At 32.8% G+C, this 20653-nt stretch overlaps 1 protein-coding gene across 8 annotated transcripts in view; it reads left to right on the top strand.

Annotated features, from left to right (window-relative positions):
* Positions 1-20653, top strand: part of LOC114326119 (cadherin-87A) — a 1008603-nt gene that overhangs the window by 370274 nt on the left and 617676 nt on the right. For 2 of the 8 annotated variants that reach the window (XM_028274356.2, XM_028274357.2), the window contains exon 1: positions 6897-7044. The exons of the other annotated variants lie outside the window; for them this stretch is intronic. The gene's annotated coding sequence lies outside the window, so the exon portion shown is untranslated. Of the gene's footprint in view, positions 1-6896; positions 7045-20653 lie in introns of those variants that run through there. 8 annotated transcript variants of the gene reach the window in all.

Here is a 20653-nt window from a genome sequence, read left to right on the forward strand (position 1 = left end):
TCTGTAAAAGTTTCAAGTTTCTTCATTGTAAAAACAAGAGAATTTAAGCATTTTCCGTTAAAATCGTTTTTTTTTTATTTAAACAATTAATAAAAAAAAATTTTTATTGACTATCCGTTCCCGCGAATGCATATGTCTGCAAATTTTTAGTTTTTTTGCATTGAACAAAAAGCAGTAAAATTAACGTCCAAAGATTTGACCCAAACGATTGAACTAAAGAAAAGCGTTTAATTAATTAATATTACAAAACGAATTCTAATGTTAATTGTAGCACAAAACGTCTCTACCGGTGCTTTTTCTAAGACTACGATAAAAATACGAATTTTTTGAATTCGAGTTTTGGTTGAAGTTTTGTTTCGTATCATATTGAAATTTGACACGAATAAACGCCAATTTATATATAAAAAAATATATAAGCGTTCAAAACTTGAAACTTTATTGTTTATTTATGAAGCATAATGTAAACAATTAACGTAAAAAGTGAAATTATGTATAGTTCATATCATTAGCTACAATCCGTTAAAGTTTCAAGTTTCTACATTGTAAAAAAACAAGAGAATTTAAGCATTTTCCATTAAAATCGTTTTTTTTATTTAAACAATTAATAAAGATAAAAAAAAATTATTGACTATTCGTGTATTGTTCCTACGAAAGCATATGTCTGCACATTTTCATTCATTTGCATTGAAGAAAAGTCAGTCAAATTAACGTCTAAAGATTTGATGCAAACTATTGAAGTAAAGAAAAGCGTTTAAAAAGAGACCTCAGTGAAGAACACATACGTATACGACAAGAAGAAAAGGCAATAGGGATGTGGTAAACGGAAAACGGATTATGTTGTATAAAGCCATGTATAAGTCATCATCATCATCAACCCGTACTCGTCCACTGCTGGACATAGGTCTACTTCAGCTCTTTCCATCGTTCTCTGTTTTGTGCGGCTTGCATCCAGTTGCCGACAATACGCTTCAGATCGTCAGCCCATCTGGTTGGTGGTCGTCCTCTGCTCCGTAGTGCTTCTTCTCGTGGCCTCCACTCAACAATACGTTTTGTCCATCGGTTGTCTAACAATCTGGCGACGTGTCCTGCCTAAGTCCACTTGAGCGACGCGATTCTTTCGACAGCGTCCGTTGTTTTTGTTCTACGACGTATTTCTTCGTTTGGGATTCGGTCCCTCAGGGAGACACCCAACATCTGGCGCTCCATAGCCCTCTGAGTTATCCATGTATATAATATATCCCCTGGCGCTCCATGTATAAGTAAATATTAAATAATTACCTTATAAAATATACCCGCATCAACCACTAAGAGTTGTTAGCGGGGGATATGCACAGACAGCAAGATACATATGGTTACGAATTTCGAATGGAGGTTTGTCCGAAATAAAGTGGAAGAAATCTTTAAAGAAACTAGGTCCAGGTACTAGTCTGTTGCAATCCGCATAGTTACTGGTGAGGAGCGAAAACCGTCTCTTTCCACTGTTATACAACTGGGAGTAGTAAAAGAGGGTCCAGTTTCCGATACCAGCATCCAGTTCCAGTACCCACCGGGTTCCAGGACGAACCATCTCTTAAGGAGGGGGCAGTGTTACGAATTCTGAATTCCGCCATGGATTTCCGACCCCTATTTCCGACGGATGTTTCACTGTTTCAATTCAAGACGTGTTGAGACACATTCGTCTGGATACAAACGAGCCTTGGCTGAAGCTTTGACGGAAGTGTTGGTCTTCGAGATTGCGATATGTTGGAATGATTAGGGCGGCAGCAGAGCGAGACTTTGTAAGTGGTTGGTAATATCGTTTAAATATGTGTAGTGGTAAATTTTACTCATAGTTGATTTCAGAAATGTTGGTAATTCATTTGAAAAGCCGTCCTTAGTTTTGCTATGGCTAATAAATGACATTAAAAAATCAGTTTAGTTGATTTATTCAATAATTATTACATTATAAACAAACTGAAAATTCGAGCATTATCATAACGAAAACTTTGTTTATTTACGTATTGTTACTTCATAATATGGAAAATTTGCTATTATGAAAAGTTATTCAGAATTAATAATTATGTTTTAATGTGCAATTATATCATTCTAATTTAAATGTTGTCAACTATAACGAACGAATAACGAATGTTATGATCGAAATTCATATTTTTTTTTATATCTCGTATAAAATTAATAATATTTGATATATGATGGTTGCATTATAAATCTTAGACCATGAAGAGCTTTTTATGAAGAATAACTTCGTTAAATTAAAAATAAAAGAGTTATAAATGAAAATGTTGTTGGTATCCATAATTTGAGAAAAATCTTCAAATATTTTTTTCTATTAGGAAAAAAGGAAGGATGTAATTGCACATATCAGACCATAATTTTTTATTCCAAACAACATTTCATATAGACGGTTCGCTAAACTCAGACACAACTGGCTAGTGATTTTAGTCAGTAATTTTGCCAATTTGTAAAAAAAATATTTACTAAATAGTTAATAATTACTAAATAATTAGTAATTTTGCCAATTTTGGCAAAAAAACAAAAAAATTACCTACTAAAATTACTAGCCAGTTGTGTCTGAGTTTACCGAACCGACTATAATAACAATTTTCATTTCATAACAAATGGAACAGTCCATTTATCATTAGGTACTCCCATTAAAGGGGAGGCCGTATACTCGTTTTTAAAGTTGTTAATAAATTATGGCTTTCAAAATATACTCAAATTGTATTTTTGAACAACTTATTTATTTTAAATAATAATTAAATTCACTATCAAATGTCATTGATATTTTATTAATACTTAATTTAAAATTTAGTTTGACATTCACGAAGTGTCAAACTCAAATGTAAATAACCTATGCTTTGCTTAACAAATTCAGATTAAAAAACTAGCCTACTTAAAACGATTTCAGCTGACGTTTAGTGTGTCGGAAGAAAATAAAAGGAGGATTGTGACGTCACATTTTAGACTTTGAGGTCGATTATCTCGAAGACGGTTAGATATATCGAAATGCCGTTTTCAGATTTGGATTCAGAAGACAAAACTACATAAGCATACATCTATAAATCTGCTCTAAATATTGCAGGAGCGGCAACGCACTAACGCGCAGACTTTGCAAATTTATAAACGAAAAGTTTTCGTTGAAAATTATGTTTATGTTATTTCAATTTTATTTGGTATTGTTTTATTTTCTCATTAAAATAGTACATATCAGTTCGGGTGTTTCATCATCATTTCTTTGTCTATCAAGTCTGGTAATAATGTCTTCTGATATTTCGCTAGCCTGGTTACTAGAGTTATATCTGTGGGTTGTAGCATTGTTCTAGCCCTTAAAAGTTTTAATAGTGCTGTCCCAAACCACGCCGTTTTTTGAGTTTACATATCATTATCCTTGTCTGTGTTCGGTCTAGTTGGATAAATGCGTAATATAAACACAGCTGCATTCCCCTTCTAAGCACTCGTTAAGAATGTCTATATTGCCATTGATTAATTAATAAGAATGGCGTTCGTTTATAGTCAATCACCCCGATTTCGTCTCATTTCTTAGTTTTTGTCGCAATGGCGGTTGACGTCAAATAATTAATTTAGTATAGTTCCGTAGTGGAAAACCCACATTTGTGATGTCATTTTCATTTTTTTTTAATTCATTTAAACAGGATACAAAGAAAACTTTTTCTTTTCTTCCCAGTGTCTTTTGAATTACGCTTCACTGCCTGACTTGCTGGGCCTGTCCTTATAATTTACCTCATCAAATTCTGCATTACATTGTTTACTAAATAATTATGTGACAAATAAAAAAATGGAAAACAGAATAAATGCAATGGAAATGATGTTTTAGGGAAGAAGGGGCAGATTAACACTAATGGGCAAAGAGGGAAATAAACGAATTAGAGAACTAATGAATGTCAAGGAGACAATAAATGATAAAATAGAAAGACGAAAATTACTCTGCTAATTACATATGCGAAGAATGGACGAGACAAGAATACCGCTAAGAGTTTGGAAATGGAAACCAAACAGAAGGAGGAAAAGAGGACGTCCTAGGTTACAGTGAAACGGACAAATAAAAATAGCAATGGAAAAAACAGACATCACTGAAGAAGACATATTTATACGATAAGAAGAAATGGCGATTGGGATTGGGTAAACGGCAAATAAAATAGTGTTGGTCTTTGACATTGCAAAATGTTGAAACGATCTATGTTCGTTTTGTCTATTTTTGCATTCCTATTTCCATTGCAATCATTGGTTTAGGAATGTTGGAGATGGTTTCCTGTATCAGGTGGTATGTTTCTTCTATTATATCTTCTGCTGCTTTTGATGTTGGCATATATACCTACATAATGTTCAATGCTTTTAAACTATAGCGACACGCTTCATTTATTATTTTTTTAATTGCTAATTTTAAATATTAACTTTCTTTTCTAAACGAAAATAATATGGGTCATTTAAAATTCACATGGGTTTCGCTCCTAAAATACAAAACTAGATTGTATAAAATTAATGTTTTTTTTCTGGGAAACAAATTCCCCATTAAATAGTTACCTTATCAGACCTTATGTTAATAAATCACTTTTTAAATGCATTCGAAGACGATTCTTAAAACTACAGAAGTGTTTTCAGATTTTAAAATATTAGATAAAGGGCCAGCCTCTTTATGTCGATAAATTAGTCTTCAACGTAAAACCACAGACATGTGTTTTTGAGTTCAGCCACATCAGTCGATACACAACCCCAGCAGGCATCGGTCGGTCATGCAACCCTCGCTGGGCCCAATTAATAACAAACCCTCTTACGAGATATAAGCACGCCTTTTTTAACCAAAAATAAATAAATATATTACTGTTCGTTGTTTTACACTTGTTTTAATTTAAGTTAATTGTTTCCTTTAACCACCAACGGAACAAAACTAATATTGCTACGTCTTTTTGTTCTGATTTGTTAGCTCCTAACATGAAAACTTTGTAGTGAGTGATCTTCTAATGTCTTAGGCTTTCCCAGTGTGACTCAGATATCATGCAGACATCTATCATATTATTATCCTTGATCAGTCCTTTTTCTAACATTATATTTTACCTGGCTCTGGCAATCTCTAACATACCACGTTGCGATGCGATATTTTCTAATTAGTGCTAAGTTTGATCTTCGAGTATTCCATTTCGAAGATAATGCCTAGTTGGCCATAATCATCTACTTGATCGCCCATTTTACACAACTGAAACTGAAATCATACTATTACCATAATCATCATAAGCCTCCATTGTTTGTATTCAGACTGGACGGTCTTGTGTAGTATAAATTCAATTTTTCGTCATCTTTCCTAGATCATCTTACCATCGTCTAAATACTCTGTTCGTTTATGTGTTCTTGGTCTCTATTCCGTTAACTTGCGTATCCACCTTCCAACATTCTTCCTTGCACACGGATAGTTCATCTCCATTTCATGTTGTGGAGAGAGTTTGCAGATTGAAATGAAATGAAAAAAAAGTAACATAATGTGCTTTTTTAATTTTTAACTATCATTTATTGTAATATATTCATTCTAATTTACTTTAAGTTGTAATATTTATTTAACAATAAAACACTGAAAACTTTTGTTTTCTATACTTCCACAAAATTTATTATAACTATGTGACTACAGCTGTTTCGGCAGAGTGCCTTTCTCAAGTGATTTAGTTTACTATGGGTTTGCCTTTTAAAAGTCTTTAACGGAACAGTTTGAGGAGTGGGGAGCTGTTTATCTTGAGTTGGTCATTCAGAATTATATCTGTATTTTTTAATTTATTAATTTCCATAGATTCTAATAAAGATAGCTTAAGGCCTTTATTTTGAATATGCAGAATTTGAAACTCTTCATTAAAATAATGATTATGATCTAGAAAGTGAAGTGCGTATGTAAAAGTGTCTGTTTTTCTATTGTTAAAAGCCCCTTTGTGTTCTGCTATCCGTTTGTCAAAGGTTCTGCCAGTTTGAGCGATGTAAGTTTTCGGAAGTCACCACAAGTTTGTTTGTAGACACCACTCTGTAATTGTTTTCTCTTTCGGCTCTTATTGTTCTTAATATATTTGCTTAAGTTGTTGTTAGTTCTGAAAGCTGGTGTTATTCCTTTCTTTTTTATGTATCTGGCTATTTTTGTTGTTATCTTGCCAGTATATGTTATAGAGCAGAAGGTACTGGGTTCTTTCTGTGGTGGTGGATAGACTAATGTCAGGGCTTTCTTATGGAGTTTTTGGTTTAAAATTTTATTAATTGTTTGTTCGTTATAGCCATTGTTCACTGCTATTATTTGTTTAATGATGTTCAGTTCTATTTCGAAGTTATTTTTTGACATGGGAATTTCTGTCAGTCTATGTATCATGCTATGGTAGGCTGCTAATCTGTGTTGTGTAGGATGGGATGATGCATTGTGTATAGTTGTGTCAGTATGGGTAGGTTTATGATATACGGAGAACTCATGTTTGTTGTGGAGTCTGGTATTTGTTTCATCTAGAAAGTTTATGGACTTATTTATTGTAAATCTAAAACCGATTTATCTAAAAAAGTACCTTTATCCACAAAGAAGTTGTTTCAATGTTGCATCTTGCACCAACACCAACTCCGTGGGAACTTCTTACCCGCTTAAAATATTCATCGTGTCTCTAAGAAGCTTTTAAACGACTCCTTCTTCGTCTGTTTATTGAAAAATACCGTCGTTTTCCGAAAACTCCCTTTTTTCACTTAACGAATGCATCAACGAGACTTTCCTAATCTTTTCTAGAATGTATTCTGCTCTAATAACCCCTGTTGTCTATTTCCCGCAACTGCATAGTCTTTTTTGCGTTGGAAGTTTATCACTTACGCGGCAAGATCTAGCCGTGGCGTCGTGGGCCGTGTAGCCGCGCACCATTCCAACTTCCACAGCTGTCGGGAGTTGAGGGAGTTGAGGTTTCAGTGCGCGCTCTAACTCCGTGGCATAGAGGCTCTAACTCTCCGCGGTGAGGGTAGTTTGCGTTACATAAATCGCGTTTGGTCGCGAAGCACATGGAGTACTAGCGGTCCGGAAGTTGCGAGGTAGGAAGTTATACATAAGTTTGTTTTTTGAGGAGTTGCACAACTTTGTAGTTTAGAATAGATGTTTAACTTAGAGTTTTTGGTCATTTATTGTTAAAATTTGGTAACAGATTATGTTTCGATTATAGTGTGCTGAAATATCATTTGATAAACATTAGGAGTTTGTTTATTTATTTATTTACAATAAATTCTCATAAAATTGTGCAGAAAAAATCGAGAGAAAATTGGGTAATAAAAAAACTTCGACAAAAATCTAGTTAAAGTACCTATAAATCTCGTAAAAGAAGTTGGATTATAAAAATATAAGCTTTATAGAAAGTCGAGAAAATTGTAGATTATATGACAACTAGCTTTTACAGATGAAATTAAGAAATATTTTATTATATACTTATATTTCAATACGAAAATATATATAAAAACGAGAGAAAATTTAATCGAGTTACAATAACATTGTTATATTATATATGAACACATAGGCCAGGATCCCGTGTACCAAAAAAAGTTGATTAATATCAAGCTGAAAATTTGTTAATAGCTTAACGGTGTCTCGTCGGACAAACTTTGATGTATGGGAACGCTGGAGCAGGGCAAGTTTTAATTGTGGAACAGGTTAGACTAAAAATTTGGAACGTTAGACTACGGAAACGTCCTATGTATTTTGTCGGACAGAACTTCCAATTGATTTGTCACTCTTTCATTAAACTCTCATGCAAAAATCAGACTGGTATTTATCACCAACTGGGCATTTTAATAAGTCCGACACGTAGAACATGTCAAATGACAGGAATTATGACAGCTGATAAATAGCAGTCTGATTTTTGCATGAGAGTTTAATGAAAGGGTAACAAATCAATTGGAAGTTCTGTCCGATAAAATACATGGGACGTTTTTTTGACGTTCCAAATTTTTAACCTGTTCCACAATTAAAACTTCCCCTTTTCCAATGTTACCGTACATCAAAATTTGTCCGACTAGACACCGTTAAGCTATTAACAAATTTTCAGCTTACTATTAATTAACTTTTTTTGGTACGCGATCCAGGCCTAACAGATCATTGTTTCCAATTTTGTTTTATAAACAGTTACCAAAACAAATTTTATTTTAAAATTTTCTGTTTTCAGATTTTTATTCATTTCTAGATTTTAATCTTTATTTTTACATTTTTAAAAATGAATTCATTAAATGTTCAACTGGTGCTTATTGTTGTCTTCACATTGGTTTCTGAGCAGCTTCCTCGTTTATTAATAAGAATGTTATGTACTTTCGAAGTTGCGAATTATGGAGTTATACATAAATTTGTTTTTTGAGGAGTTGCACAACTTCGTAGTTTAGAATAGATGTTTAACTTTAGAGTTTATGGTCACTTATTATTAAAATAAGATGACACGTTATGTTTCGTCTATGTTGTGCTGAAATATGCTTTAATAAACATTAGGAGATTATTTATTTAGAATAAATTATAATAAAAATGTACGAGAGAAAATTGGACAATAAAAACATTATGACAAAAATCTAGTAAAAGAAGTTTTTAGTATAAAAATATCCTTTATATAGAGATATACATACATAAGTTTGTTTTTTGAAGATTTGCACAACTTTGTAGTTTAGAATAGATGTTTAACTTAGAGTTGTTGGTCATGTTCCGTTGGTGGTTTACGGAATCAATTAAATGAAATTAAATTAAGTGTAAGACAACGAACAATAATATATTTATTTTTTTTTGATAAATAGGCGTGCTTATATCTCGTAAGAGGGTTTGTTATTCTTTGCGGGACGAGGGTTTGTGTCAGACTGCCTGTGGATGAACTAAAAACATTAGTTTTACATTTCTGTGGTTTTTAAAGAAGTTGAAGACTGATTTATTGACATAAGGAGGCTGGCCCTTTATCGTCCTGTAATCTATTATGGAATTTGCGTTTCCCATACATAAACTGAACAGGCCATCAACATCTGGCGTTTTAAAAGCTGAGAAGGCATTTTATCTGAATACTGATATATTTCGTTTCTTAAAATTTAACAGACCCTTTATACATATGGTTTGTGAATTTTAAAATGGGACGTATTCTTTCATTTTGAAAAATTTATTAAAAATTAAAATTAGCAAAATAGTAATTGAAGCGTGTCGGCACAGTCATTTATAATTAAAATAGAGTAACAGGATATGTTTCATTTATAGTGTGCTAAAAGTGCTTTGATAAACAATAGGGATTTATTTATTTAGAATAAATTATCACAAAATTGTTTGTGTCTACGGTTTAAATTCTCTCGCTAAAATATGACTTTTGAGAAATGTTCTCTATGTCTGATGAGAAAAGTTCTCTATGATTTTTGGCGGTCAGCATATTCTTCTAGTTCTGCACCTATATGTTTAATAGAATTATTTTCGTTCCTTCTGCACAAGTGTTTTCTAATTTTATTTATGGTGTCTATATCTATTTCTTTCTGTATTGAATTTGACGTGCCACTTCCAAGTTTACGTCTTTCTTTGACAACGTTGAGAGTCTCTTCACGCATCTAATGTTTTTCCTATCTATGTTTTCTTTAAGGTTTGTGTTGTTGATGGCTTAAGTGGTTCACTTCTTTGTATATTCCTACAGGGTCTTCTATGGTCACCGATAGGACAGCTTTTGCTAATGCTTTTTTAAAATTTTAGGGTGATTGGGAACCAATTTTGTGGTCGGTACCACAGTCTGCAGCGGGTTTTGTCTTCACATTGGTTTCTGAGCTACTTCATCGTTTATTGATAAGAATATTATGTACTTTTGAAGTAGCGAAGTATGAAGTTTACATAAATTTGGTTATTGAGGAGTTGCACAACTTTGTAGTTTAGAATAGATGGATAACGTAAAGGTTTTGGTCATTTATTATTAAAATAAAGTATCAGGTTGCTTTGTTTTTATTGTCTGAAATATGCTTTGATAAACATTAGGAATTTATTCATTTATAATAAATTATCATGGAATTATTGTTCAGAAATGTTCGAAAGAAAATTGGATAATAAAAACACTATGACAAAAATCTAGTTCAAGAATAAATCTCATAAAAGAAGTTTGAGTATAAAAATATAACTTTATCTTGAGGAAATTATAGTTTATACGGCAACTTTTACAAGCGAAATTCACGAATATTTTACTACACACATACCTATATTAAATTATGAAATTTAAAATAGGAAAAAATAACAAAAACAAGAGAAATTTATTCTAGTTACAATAACATTGTTATATCGACACGGTTGTATTTTGCACCAGTAAACTCAAATTTTTATTTTATATACTAAACTTTTTTATTGTGTTTTCCAAAACAAGTTTTATATTAAATTTTTTTGTTTTCAGTTGTTTTATTTTAATTATTGTTTACATTTTAAAAAATAAATGCAGTAAAAGTTCAACTGTTGCCTAATACATCTGATTGAGTTTATTTTATAATCTGAAAACCTAGATCTATATTATTTATCCTGTAATGAAATTGCAGAAAGTTTGGATATTCTACTTAACTGCGACAGCTGCGAAAATACAGCTTTATTCATAGAAAATATGCTTGCTCTAAGTTGAGTGCTTCTGAACTAAAGGTGACTGCCCTTTAGTTTTAAAGACTTCACCAGGGATTGAGTAAGTTCCCTTGCTTAAAGTTTTAAAAATTATCAAATATTTTTTAACTTCTGAAAAAAAATTCAAATTTTTTCTCCAATGGGATCTTGTAAATAGGATCAAACTTTTCTTTTCCCATTCATTCAATATTTTTGAAATATGTTTTTGAGCTTTGGCAGTTATTCTTCAAGTCCAAAACTCCATTGACTCTGTAGAACATTCTAATGTTGTCTATCATACATCCTGTGCAGAGTGCAACTCCTGCTACATTGGCCAGACCAGCCGTTCTCTTCAAAGTCGTCTAAACTCTCAAATAAGCGACATTACGATTTCCAAACCCTCTTGTGCCTTTGCACAACACACCATTTCCACTAAACATCAGATCGACTTTACAAAAAACAAAATACAGGCAAAACAACAAAATTATCAGAAAAGATCCTTCCTTGAAATGTACCATATTCTCAAACATCCATCTGCCCTAAATAAACGAACGAGTTTACCACTCTCTCATCTTACGTAATAAATAATACCACATCATACCCCATATTCCGAGGTAAATAAACTTTCAAACATTTCTGCCATATAAATTCCCCCGTCCAACAAATTATTCAATGAACCCCGTAGAAGTTTAATATTTGTACTTGGACGGGATTCTGCAGAAAGGATCCAAACCACACTTTGCAAAAACTGAGATATTAGCCAAAAACTTTACGATAAAATTTAAAATTCTCTATTAAAAATAATCATGGTTTAACATTAAAATCGTCAATATACACTCACCGGCAGAGAAAACGGGCACCCCAAAAAATGGGTCATTTTTAATGTCTTGTATTTCCTAAACCTGATGTCCGATTTAAGTAATTTTTTTAATATGTTATAGCCTTATTCTTTATCAATATCGCTGTAATAATATTGTTGCTAGACAGGTACATTGTCATTGTATACAGGGTGTACGAATCAAACTGTGTTTTTTTCTCAAACTTTGGAACACCCTGTGGAATGTTCTAGCTTTTATAAAATACTGAAATTATTGCTGCCACCTAGATGGTATTCCACTTCCCTACATCTCTGTTCCCAGGTATTGTTCTCATTTTTTGTTAACATTTTTTTATATTTGATTAATTCTTGGCCGTATTGGGTTTTATCATATGCGTTTTGTGATTTTAACCATTTATGATATTTCTGTTGTTTTATTTGTTTTTGTTGTTAAGTTCATTGCTCCAGACTATGTTGTTATTTTTCCTGGTATTTGTTATCTCCTCCATGCCTAATGCTTCACTGGCTGCTTCCTTAATCGCAAGTGTTATTTTGTCGTATATTATATTGGTGCTACGTGTCAGGTTAATTTGATCAAGTTTTTGATCCAGTCTGTTCTGGTATTGGGACCGTGCAAGTTCGGCAAAGCGACCTCTATTTCTACGCTCTGTACCTTTATTCGCACTTTTAATTATATTGGCCAATTATATTAGTCCTGGTTGCTGGATAATTGTCAAGGCCATAGTCCAAAAAAATAATAAGAAGAAAAAATAAGATGCAGGTTATGTTATGCAAACATAAACAATTGTATGTAGTAAATAAAATTAGTTATTAAAATGCAGTACTGCAAGCAAAATACAATTAATTAAATTTACCTTTATATAATAATTGCATATCATATCAATATTGTGGAGCAATATATAATTTTTCTGCTTCAATGACAGAAGGTATGAAATATACGTCAATTTGACAATTTCAATTGACAATATGAATTATTTAAGATAGTTGCAATATTTCTCCGCGACTCGCGCACGGTCGTTTCTCGTTTCCCTTTCCAAGTACTTGCACACCGCGAATAGGAACCTGGTGCTGTCGTCATGTAGCCCAGTTAGTTTGTATTTGGGTTCTTTGATTATTTCTTCTCTTTCCTCTTTCGATGTTTCATTTATTGAATTGTATATTTGAAGAGGATTTGGATTCGAGATATTAGTAGGTAATGGTCAGATCCGCATTCTACACCTCTATATACCCTTGTGTCTTGGATTTTCCATTCTGATTTTTGTTTTATTATAATATATTCTATAATCGATCGTAGTTGTCTTGTCTCTTGATGCTAAGTGAACTTATGTATGTCCTTGTGAGGATAGAAGCCGTTTAAAATTTGAATTACTTTTCAAATGAGCTATCACACGACCCCTATTCGTTAGATTCAGATGGGCGACGTCACTAGTATGATATATATGCCAAAAAGTCGTAATTTAAAAATAGAAATTGACCTGTTTCGAGATTTTTTTCCAAAATCGTTCATTCTCGAGAAAATAAATTTATTCCAACCTTTACGTGCTCACTGTATAATACCACAAAAACTACAAATTGTTTTGTAAGTATGTATCACACCATGGTAGATGTACTTATATACTTTGTCACATTTAAAAGAAATTTAAAGTGAAACGTATTTAATATTAAAGCAATGGAGTAGCTAACTTCTATTATTTTGCCAACTAAAATGACCGAATAAACATCTGCATTCACAAGCTGAATACTTTTAAAATATTATATAACCTAGACATAACCTAGATTATTTGAATTCCTTCATATTTCAGTATCTCTACATTGGTGCGATATTTTCTCTCAATATTCTATATTTCTAAAATTGAATTCAAGAATCACCCATTCTGAGTCAACAATACAATACAGTTTACTCGGTTTAATTTGAACAGACGTCTGAACAAAATATATTTTCTAAACAAAAAAGAGGGTTCTTTCTTGAAAAAATCTCACGAAGCAAAAATGAAAAAAAGCCGGCATTTTACCGATCCAAAGCTAAACACATCTTAGAATCCTTATAACTCTTTATTACCTTTTCGAAAAAAATAGCCCTTTATTTTGTGCTCTTCTCCGTTATATGCCTTCGTCGTTTATGAAATAATAATAAAGAGTTGAATCGGTGGATTCCGTACCTCTCTAAAAATCGTATTACACTTTTTCATACCGTGCAGACCTAAGGCTGAACTAATTTTACGCTATATAAGTTCGTATAAAAGAAGTTATAGAAAACTGGAAGGGTCTTGTCAGTTGCATAAAGTCCGATAAGGAGTGTTGTGGTTTTTCTGTACTTTCGGGCAGATGGCATCTTACAAATGGGAAACCAAAAAACTATATTTTATATGGTTCTGGAATAGTTTTGTTATGAGTTTACTTATTTATTTATTAACATTATATATTCTTTTTGAAGATATTCTCCTTTAGCGGCGAATCGATTGAGGGTAAAATTGTACATGAACCACGCGCCTGCGCACACTGACAGTATGTAGTTCATTGCTAATCTTTCAAGATAGGTATAGTATTTTTACTACAAAAACGTTATTACGTAGGTCAAAATTTTTGACGTAAGAGAACTGTCAAAACATTAGAATGTGACTTTTCATTATTGCTATGTTTATTATAAACACGGCAATAATGAAAAGTCACATTCTAATGTTTTGACAGTTCTCTTACGTCAAAAATTTTGACCTACGTAATAACGTTTTTGTAGTAAAAATACTATATGTGTGTATCTGTAACCGTGCAAATAAGGCATTAAAAGAATATATTAGTGGTTTTAGGAAATGTATTATTTATTATAATTCTTGTGTTTTTAGATTTGTGTTTCCCTGTAGTAAAATAATAAAATATGTAGGCATAACATTTTTACAGTTTGTCGCCGTGTTGTGTAATTATATCCGAAACTTACGTGTCAATTCAAGTGGCTCGATGGCGTAGTTGGCAGAGCGGTGGGACAGAGAACGGAAGCACACGGAAGGTCGCGGGTTCTAATCATGGACGATTCATACTTTTTTTTTATTTTTCGTTATTTTAATAAAAAATTTTTGAAAGTGGTAGATAAGAAAGTTAGTTTAATTTTTAAATAAAATACAAATAATTTGTTAAGTATATTTACTTCGTTTAAATTACCTATATAATAGAAGAATATCTTCTTACGTGCGTACAAAGTACACACACATTCTTTTTTTTTTGCTATACTGATGTTCTTATCCCACAGTACCAGGATCAATTTTCGTAGTCTTGTTTATCCTAGTCAATTTTTTTAATCTGCTTCAGTTGTTTCTTTGTTTGACATTATGAAACCTAAATACTTGTACTCGTCTATACTTTTGATTTGTTTATCTTGTCTATTTTTAGCCGTTGTATTTCTGTATTCTCCCTTGTTAGTAGTGTTGCCCAAAATCGGTCTTGGTCTTGCAGTCTTGGTCTTGTTCTTGCGTTTTCGCATAGCGAATCAAAATATCCATTAAAAAACACTTGACACATTTGACATATACTCAGAGGTATTATGTATTATAATTTAAAAATAAAATATTTTGTACATTCTTTCCCAGCAGCCGACTTCTTCGCTTTGAAATTAATTGTCCAGGTTTTGAGAATAGTCGAAATTATTAGTTTTCTAGGAATCCAAACACCAGAAATCTTATCGGTATACATATTATAGTAAGACTATTATGTATTGTTAAGGCTGACTGTGCTATGAGATCACTTGGCTAAACAAAATTTGCCGAACCAGCTCGGCTATTATTTAAAAGTATCACAAGATAATGATACGAGACAAAAGTACATATAATGCCGGATATTGTGAAAACAAAATACCGAAATATTATTGTAACGATATACACTTCTCCAAGAAATTAACGCACCGCCTTAAAAACGGGTCATTATTAATGTCTCAAATTTCCTAAACCTGCTGTCCGATTTAAGTGATTTTTTTTAATATGTTGTCTTATTCTTTATAAATATTGATGTAATAATATTGTTGTTAGACAGGTCATTTATTGTCACTGTATACCGGGTGTACCAATCAAACTGTGTTTTTTATCACTCTGTGGAATATTTTAGCATTATGCTAACTTATTATTCAAGCATGCAATAGCACACCGAAGTTAAAACCCAACTATAGCCTCATATTTTCTTAGCATTATGTTTTTTTATTCATTATCTTATGTTGGATAATAAAAAAGTTAGGTACTTTTTTTACTAGCCATGTTTTTCATCAATACAGGATGTTTTTAAATAAGTATGGCAAACTTTAATGGGTAATTCTGCACGAAAAAGTAATGACAGTTTGCTTCATAAACCTTTACTTTATAAATGCTTTGTTTTCTAAATAGGGGGTGTTGAAATTTTTCTTACAAACTGACGATTTATTTGTTGCTCTAAAACCGGTTATGCAAATGAAATTTTGTGGGTTTTAAGAGGTAGTTTTAACTTTAGTTAGTTAGAACATAGGCAGGTATCACTTAGATCGTGGGTTCAAACCCAACTCAGTGTCAGTTGTTTAGATATTTATTAATTTGGCTAGTCTTTACTATGGCTATGATATTCAAGCTTAAAATGTACCTCTCTGTTACGTTGTTGTAAGATATGCAATAGGATAATGGGCAACTGCGAGACTTGCAAGACTCTTACTGCAAGACCAAGACCGGGAACGCAATATAAAGACCAGGTGTACTGGTGCAAGACCAAGACCAAGACTGTCTAAGTCTCGTCTTGGTCTTGCATTTGGACAACACTATTTGTTAGGTATTCAGTTTTCTTTAGGTTTATTTCCATTCTATTCTTTGTATATTCCTATTCCAGTGTTCTCATCATAGAGCTGAGGCCATCTTCGTCTTGCGCGATCACTATTTGGTTGTATATATGTAGGTATTCGTTTCTTACAGGTATGCCCATTCCTTTGCACTTTCTTTTCGATGGTTTCTGGTTTTTTCCAGGAATACTTTGAACAGGGTAGGAGATGTGGAGTAGCTCTGTAGTAGTCGCTTTGTCGCCTTAAATGGACTGCATATTCTATTGCCAATTTTGATAACTACTTCGTTATTCACTAGGAAGAATTTCCTGTAGCTGGCTGTATACCATTAATTACAAGTAAAATTTAATAAAAAATTTTGGTCTTGGTAAAAGGTATATTATTTTAAAAAGCCCTATAGGGCTACAAACATCGAACAGAATGTTTTCGCTCTAAAAAGAGCATCATCAGTGTTGCAAGAACATGGTGAGCCAACCAAAAAAATACGAAGGTCAAAGCCTTTCAAAAATGGACTAAAAGTCACATCAAAATGCTAACATAGCAAATTCCAAAGGATGGATATAATCCCTAAGGATATGGCCCTAGGATAACATATGACTCCCACACGTTGTAAGTGGGTCAAAGGTAACAAATTAGGTCATTATGTTACAAGAGCCTGTCGTTCCTGTCAGCTCTTGTAACATAATGACCTAATTTGTTACCTTTGACCCACTTACAACGTGTGGGAGTCATATGTTATCCTAGGGCCATATCCTTAGGGATTATATCCATCCTTTGGAATTTGCTATGTTAGCATTTTGATGTGACTTTTAGTCCATTTTTGAAAGGCTTTGACCTTCGTATTTTTTTGGTTGGCTCACCATGTTCTTGCAACACTGATGATGCTCTTTTTAGAGCGAAAACGTTCTGTTCGATGTTTGTAGCCCTATAGGGCTTTTTAAAATAATATACCTTTTACCAAGACCAAAATTTTTTATTAAATTTTACTTACTTCGTTATTCTTGTAGAGCGCCTTTACTGCTTTTATTAATATTCGTCGAACTTCGATGTCTTCCATTACTTCCCATAGCTTGGTTCTAAGTATTGAGTCATAGGCCTTCTTAAGATCTACAAAACCTAGATGGAAGGATCTATTTTGGCCATGCTTTTTTCTATTAGTTGTGCGACCGTGTATATCTAAGCATGCTTTTCCCGCTGTGAACTCTGCCGGGTCTTCTCCGATTTTCTCCTTTATATCTATTGAAGCGTTTTACATGTCTGTTCAAATGGGGACAAGGAAAGACTATCTATAGAGATACTGGGGAGTCGAAATGGGGCTAGTAGAAGGAACAGACACATAAAGCTTCTGCATACGACAGCTCATTTTTTATGCGGTGGCGGGTCGTAGATTCGTTGGGAGGGGTAGGAGGGTTTAAAGAAGACTAACTACATAACCAAATAAGCAAAGGATACTTACACAGACCTGAGGACTTTCCTACTATTTAAACAAATTGGGACGCCGTTTGAAAAATCCTCAAATTCTCATATCGAGTACTTACTGGAAACCAATTGGGGGACATTCATCGTAGATTCCTCGTTGGGGTTAAACTGGGCTATCTATTATCATCATATGGCTTCTATGCCATATCATTTTCTTCCATTCTAAAACTTATTTTGCTTGTATTAGTTATCTGGTTAATAATTTTTTTAAAGAAAGAGGGTACTGAAATAAAAATGTGAACATTTTATAATGTTTATTTAAACCTTACTCCGAGAATAAACATATTCTCAAAAAAGAAATGAATAATAAAAACAAATACATGATTTTACAATTCTTAACCTTATTTTTAGCAGTGTACCAAAACAAAAATTTGACATGGCTGTCAAAAGTCACTGCCATTTTTTATTTACTTTACAATAAAATTTTCCATGTTGAAAACAAATTATTTAAATATGTAAAACCTTTACCAAATTAATCCACTTGGAATTTAATTAAAATAAACATTATCATACCTTAAAACAAAAATCCATGTCACACGTCAAAAACTTATCCAAAATTTTCCATTCTAAGCGGGGCTGGGAGGGAAGACATTCAATTTTGAACCAAACAGGACACAGGATAAAATTGATACCAAATCAAATATAATCGGGGTACTTCAATACAGGATAATCGGGGTACTTCAATACAGGAATGTTACCATAACATCATAAAAACAGGAAACCAGGAAACCACGCACTCTTTTTTACCGGCAAATCAAACTGCGTAACAATAAAACTGTTTCACAATAATATATCCACTTGAAATGCTGTGAAACTATTGTAATAATATTCCTTGACAAGTTATAAATCCATCAGTTCTTCTACTATAAGAAGAAAACCATTTTAAAAGCCGGCAAAGTGCGTTTCTTTGTGAGTCTGTTGAGTTCTAACAAAAAAAGATATGTTCTACTCAAACATACTTTCAGAACTAAACTTTATTTTCAGCGGCGTACCTTGCCTTTCGAAAATTCTCTTCGTGCGCTGAGCCGAAGCATTTCTCGACCGAGATATTAACCAATCGCCAACTAAAACTCAAGGATCTTTCAAAATTCAGACCAATAATATCAAACGATGCTTCGCGCTCAAAACTTAAGGGAAATATACTGGGACTTTTTCTAGAATAAGGAATGTTTTCACAATAACTATCAACGTAGTTAGTAAATGCTACACAAATAAATAGGAAATTTCCTAACGTTTACAATGTTGTGAAATACTTTGAAATATTTCGAACAGGAGCGGCTTAGGAAATTTTAAAGATATTTAAACTCACAAAATAAATTAGAAAAATAGACATTTTTCTTGGGATAGGATATAAAATTAATGGATATTTTTTATAAAACATTGTAGTAGAAATCCATCTGCTACACTATTTCTAATTTTTCCTTTATGGTCTTTCCATACAGTCTACCCATAGCGACATAGTCCTGATGCCTCAATAGTTTTCGCAGTTTTTTTCTATTTAATTTCTTATACATATTGTAACGGTCCGAAAGTCATTATTATTTTTGCTTCACCCTGTATACTTAAAATCATGTTTGTGTTTCAGCGTATTACGTAATTCGTTTCTCACAATGTTGGATTGATCTTGTGTTCTCATGGATATTCATATCTCTTTTATCTGAAGGACCTCGATATGTTTCATACCGCCAAAAGAATCGGGACTCGTAAATCTTTTACTAATGTATTTTTGGCGACTGTGAAACTGGAATATGTTATTTTGAAGCTGATTTGTTTATGTTGTGAATTCCTTTGCAGAGATAAGGGCTCTGAGTGTGTTTATGTAATACAACAAGTTTACACGTGCAATATTGCGAATGTTGCGAAAAAGCCTGGGAGGATATTGAACTGAGATATAGCTATCAGAATTTGATTTGGTTTAATCCTATTTGCGAGAGAAGAGCCTGTGAGGGAGTGGTTGAAATTTGCTTAAATATTTTCTATTCGTTTTGAAATGAAGAGTGGAAATTGGCGAATTTTTTGATTGGCGAAACCGGACATGGTTGAGTAGGATAGAAAAATTGGGAGATGGAATGAGTTTTGGAGTTCGAGGTAGTCTAGAAGAGAGTACAGTTCGGAGTAGTCTAGAAGAGAGATCAGTTCTGGTAGTCTAGAGTAAGAAGCTGTTGCCTTTCCGTCAGCAGGCTCTTTGCCTTGCTGATGGAGAAAATTGTTGATAATTGTTCAATGGAGATAGTTGTTTGTATTTAGTTCAGTTCAGTTTTTGTTCCAGAGCCGAAGTAGGCTTAAGTGGCTGCTGTGGTCGTAGAGTGTAAATTCTCGACCGTATTTTGTGTTTCTAGTGATGGATTAAACATATCCATTGGTTTTCTTTTGTCGAAAAGTTCGTTTCTTTTAATTAAGTTTAATTAATAACGATAATAATAATAGTATCCAAGTGTTGCATACAATAAACGAACAATGGAATTTCATCTCTAATATAATTAATAGCTGTACTTTATCTGTCAAAATGAGTGTCGTTATGTGCCTGACAACAGATGTGCCGTAACATCAGGACAATGTTTAACACCGTAACTGCCGCATGGATGGACTATGGATCACCCACGGATAAAGAACACAACAAGGTACTTGCGCTATTTTTAATTGTTGAACTCTTACGTTTTCTCGCCAATTAGTAAAATGATTAAAGACTTTTTTTTTAACAACTTTGCTAAATTTTTATTTGTTTCAATAAAGTAAGAATTGTGTTTAATTATTAGATTTTCTTTACCAATCTCTATCCTTCTTATAAAGTAATCACGCATGAAAATAGCCTACGGTAAGTACAGATATTTCAAATAACCGGCATTCTTAGTTTTATATATTTTTTTTATAAATAAGCATATATATAGCGATACGCTTTAATCACTATTTTTGCTAATTGTAATTTTAATATTTTTTCTCAAAAACAAAACAACGTTAGTCATTCAAACTGCATATTCAAATA

This window comes from Diabrotica virgifera, chromosome 5 (genome assembly GCF_917563875.1).
Source record: "Diabrotica virgifera virgifera chromosome 5, PGI_DIABVI_V3a".
In the NCBI taxonomy this organism is placed as follows: domain Eukaryota; kingdom Metazoa; phylum Arthropoda; class Insecta; order Coleoptera; family Chrysomelidae; genus Diabrotica; species Diabrotica virgifera.